Here is a 4,804-nt window from a genome sequence, read left to right as displayed (position 1 = left end):
TGAAGAAAAAGAGTGCTAGGGTCCGAGTTATTTTAAAATATGCCTGTTTGCATCGAAGACGTACTTCAGATTAACTTATTGAAAGCCTCTGTGCGATTGTCCAATAATTAACTTATCTTTTCCGAAATATTTCATAAAACCATTCGATTACATGCCCTTATTTAGCTTAACAAAAAAAAGTTCGTAAATTCCCGCCATGTAAACGCACACCTCGATCATCAAAATCTTTATCGTGTTTGTTTTAAATAATAACACTGAAGCGTGTGTGTGACAAGGATGAAGCGTACCTGGAAACAAACATGGCTACTGTTTTGGAAGATTTTGTGTATCCATAAATAAAAAAAGTAACAAGGAAAGGTAAGTTGCTTCTTGGCTAGTTTAAACGACCTACAAAATAGTGACACATTTAGTCTATTTAAGCTCCGATTACGTATTGTTTATATGTATGCGGTTAAACGTCATTTAAATAGGTCCCAGTTTTAGACTTTCTCAGTTGGCGTTCATACTTTTTTTTTATCAAAATGTTATTGCATCGCTTGGTTGACAAGTTCTTTGATAAACACATCGAACCGTTTAACCACCTTCGAGTTTCTTGATATATCAAGTTGTTGTTCTGACTAAGTATTGGAAGAATTACAGGGACCTTGATCATGTTGATATATATATAGTTTACTATACTGTTTACATATTTACGCTTTTCCTCGACCTTATTACATCCGCATTAACATCATGGATGTAATATGTTTTACGGCACGGCCGTTAGTGAGGGCGGAGCCAGGTTGTACTGTAAATGTATCGGAATATCGGTACTGTACTCTTTCAAGCATTGCGTGATGTGTTAAATTACTAAATCAGACCTACATGTATAACTATACAGTGTATATAACAGTCAAGTTTCCTTTCTTGATTTCTTTTTGACTGACAATATGTTTGATATCTTAAAGTTTTCCGCCTAGGCGTATGATGACATGACATTAATGTGAGAATGCGAAAGGTTCATTAGACTATATAAGTATTTAAATTTGCACCTCTTGAATCCATTGCAAAAATCAAGTGCAGCATACTCTACAAAGACATTGAAATAAAACATATTAGGAAGGATATTGTTAATCATGTATAAAAGCATAGTTATCTGATATCCACGAAAAGATATATATATATATATATGTATATATATCTCATTACAAATGAGCCCTTTGGATTACTTTAAACTTAACTTCAATGATTTATAAATATTGCATCCAGAGATAATTTATGCAAAGTATTTTACAATTTTTGTGCTTTTTATGTGTAAAAATTAATTTGTTCAATGCTATAAAAACTGGATTTATATGAAGTTTCTATTAAAATAAGAAGCATATGCGAAATCACAATTTTTGTCATTTTTCAATACCCATCATTGCAGCCAAGAGAGTCAATAGATCTATATATCATATATATATTGTGGATGAATACATTTGTTTCAGCAACTTACTGACTATATGCTTTATATGTCTCTGCTTTATGTATAGTTTTAGCAATAGAGAAAATGTATTGTTTCCTCAATTAGAAATTGAATCAGTTCAGCACATAAAACTGTATATATTTTTTTTAATCGTGCAGATTTGTAAAACAGCAGATTTTCTGTTATGAATAAAAAATAGCTGTGAGATAGTAATCAAAAATGAAAATGTTACAGTATGGATTCAATTTTTTTCTTCAGTCTATTTTTTTCATGCAAAATATCAATAAAAAAATTCTCATGAAAATACTTGTATGTTTTTTTATCCTTTCATTTTGCTTCACTGTGATAAACTCCCTTTTTGTTGACAACCAGCACGTTGTTTTGTTGATATTCCGTTTTCTAAATATATACCACTGCAATCTCTACCCAGAGTTGTCGTAGGGAGTGCAAGGACCGTAACTCTGCGTGATAGTCTCGTTCAACCAGACTCTTGTTGTCTGCGCAAGCGTCTGATTGAACGAGACTACACTGCCGATACAATAATTTTCGACCATTCAGAACTAGAGCAATGTAGCCGGTAACGTTATGTCAACAGAATTTACATCTTTAACCATATCAAATATTTAAGTATCCTTTAGTTAGATATAAGTTTTAAATCTTACAAAAATGTAACGTTTGTTCGAGATTCGGAAAACGAGAACTTGTTTCGAGATCAAGATGGCGGAGACTACAGCGCGTGCGACTGGCGGCCATGTTAAGACAAGTTTTTCAGTTCCATAGGTATTGTGAATAATCTTTATTTTTCTTACATACGTGTTACCTATAGGGAGAGCTTCGCTCTCACGGGCCCTTCGGGCCCGTGAGAGAGCTCTGCCCTCTATTAATGATAAGCTGTTTACATAAATACAGTATGTGTACTGCTCTGTATGTCTCTTGTTTGTATAAATTTACTGAATGCTACTCAATATACAAACATCGAAAGCCCCTGGACCTGATGGACTCCCGAACATGGTATTTAAGGAGTACGTACCCCAACTTGCACCTGGAGTCTCTATGATATTCCAGAGGTCACTGGACTCGGGAATTTCCCCCAAGACTGGCTGAATGCGAACGGGGCCCCTGTGTTCAAGAAGGGAGATCGTCATGCACCAGTGAACTATCGTCCTGTATCGTTGACCTCTGTTCTCAGCAAGATCCTCGAACACATAGTCTGTCATCATTTGCTCAACCACTTTGACCAGCACGCAGTTCTGTCACCTCTCAATCATGGCTTCCGTGCTGGTTATTCATGTGAAACCCAGCTTGCTGTCACCATATACGACCTTGTTTCCAACTTTGACCAAGGTTCACAGACTGACATCGCCATATTGGACTTTTCTAAGGCATTCAATACGGTGCCCCATAGAAGGTTGCTGCATAAGCTGGACTTGTACGGCGTACGTGGAAATTGACATCGATGGATCAGGTCATTTCTCTGCCAAAGGCACATGAAGGTAGTAGTTGAAGGTGAATCCTCAAGAGAAGTCCCTGTTGCCTCTGGAGTACCCCAGGGAACAGTCCTAGGCCCTCTATTATTTCTGTGCCACATCAACGACTTGCCTGATGCCGTCAAGTCTCAAGTACGCCTATTCGCAGATGACTGCCTGCTATACAGGATCATACGCACCCACCAGGACCACATCACCCTCCAGCAAGACCTAAAAATCTTGAGTTTTGGGCCGAGCAGTGGTGGGGCATGCGTTTCAATGCCAGCAAGTGTTATATCCTAACCATCAAGCAGAAGTCATCTAACTACTACCAACTGAATAACACTATCCTCAAAGGAGTTCCGACTAGCCCCTACCTTGGCATCACAATCTCGTCTGATCTCCGATGGGGAACCCACATTGACAAAATCTGTAAATAATCTAGTTATACCCTAGGCTTTGTTAGGCGGAACCTCTACCACTGCCCAGCCAAAACACACGGAAATCATCCTACATCTCATTTGTCAGATCAACACTGGAATATGGAGCCATCATATGGGACCCATTCCTACAGTCGGATATTGACAAGCTGGAAAGGATTCAAAGGAAGGCTGCTCGATTTATCTCGCGCGAACACAGAACAAGATATCCTGGATGCGTCGCCAACATGCTCAGGGACTTGGACCTGCAAACATTACAACAACGCAGAAAGGAGCTACGTCTGACCTTCCTGTTCAAGGTGGTGGAGTGGTTGGTACCAGCTATACCAACTAAGCCCTATTTAAAACCAGTGAGTATTGAACGCAAAGTGACAGCAAGGCATTTTGACACCTTTATCTCAACAAATATCGTTGAAAATAGTGTTACAAACAATAGCCGCTGTTTTCAAACTATTGCTGCGAAAACAGAAACACTCAGGAACTCTTTTTTCCCAAGGACTATAATAGACTGGAACCATCTTCAGGACGAACAAGTTCTTGTGAAATCTGTGGAGATCTTCAAATCTTGTTTCCACTCGGACTAAAAACCTCCATGCGCTGTTCCCTTCCGTTGATTATATGCCAGAAGTGGTCGTTCAACGTACATATACAGATACAGAATGAATAAGAAAATCTCAGCCTGTACATTTGATCTGTGCTTTGGAAAAAAAGTAATGCGTACTTGCCAAACCGCCACGGCCCAATACAGAATGATCTACCTGTATATTTTTAGGGTATAAAGAATATATAACTTATTTATTTTACAACACGTACAAAACGGTTTATTCAGCTAGCTAGCTAGGGGGTCTTAATGTGGAAGTGCCGATTACGCCATATATTTCTAGTTTGAGGCAATGAACTACCTGACTTTCATTACTTATTTTGGACTAGTGTGAGCCTCTGACCCAGGATGTATGTAGCATGAAGTACAATCAATGAATCATAGACGTATCAGCATTTGGTAAAGTCAGTTCTTGGACACCTCAGCACTTTATTTTTCGGGACTTGGTGAACTCAGCACTTTTTAAAAACAAGTCGGTTCTTATTTCTTAATCCAAGTTAATTTTTAGCTAAGGCGTTAGCTGCCAGCTATTGGTATTACTTTCGTTAATGAGCTCAAGATATTCATAAATGTCGTTTTTACACCGACGCCTCTAGCGGTACCCACTGGTACTAAATTGAATCATATACCGGACCTACTGTCTTTATTATGCGTAACTTTGGACTCAAATGCACTTGAATGGCTTGTAAATATCATTCCTTTCCTTTGTAGAACATATGATCTTATCACAACGTCGTATTCTTATTGAAAATGCACCCTGTTTATCTCAATCGGGAACTGCTACTTGACTGTAGGTCATGCATGCTACACGCAACTTCCGGTAAAAATACTTCAGTTAATGAGCTCAGATATT

The 4,804-nt window shown here is 38.3% G+C and overlaps 1 protein-coding gene across 1 annotated transcript in view; it reads left to right on the top strand.

Annotated features, from left to right (window-relative positions):
- Positions 1–275: 275 nt before the first annotated feature.
- The window catches only part of LOC110458139 (amyotrophic lateral sclerosis 2 chromosomal region candidate gene 12 protein-like), a 46,926-nt gene continuing 42,397 nt past the window's right edge, over positions 276–4,804 (top strand). Inside the window, exon 1 of the mRNA XM_021509726.1 lies at positions 276–357. The gene's annotated coding sequence lies outside the window, so the exon portion shown is untranslated. The remainder of the gene's footprint in view (positions 358–4,804) is intronic.

Source organism: Mizuhopecten yessoensis, unplaced genomic scaffold (assembly GCF_002113885.1).
Source record: "Mizuhopecten yessoensis strain PY_sf001 unplaced genomic scaffold, ASM211388v2 scaffold9433, whole genome shotgun sequence".
In the NCBI taxonomy this organism is placed as follows: Eukaryota; Metazoa; Mollusca; class Bivalvia; order Pectinida; family Pectinidae; genus Mizuhopecten; species Mizuhopecten yessoensis.
The sequence above is the reverse complement of the archived record's forward strand: the minus strand, read 5'-3'. Positions and strand labels throughout refer to the sequence as shown.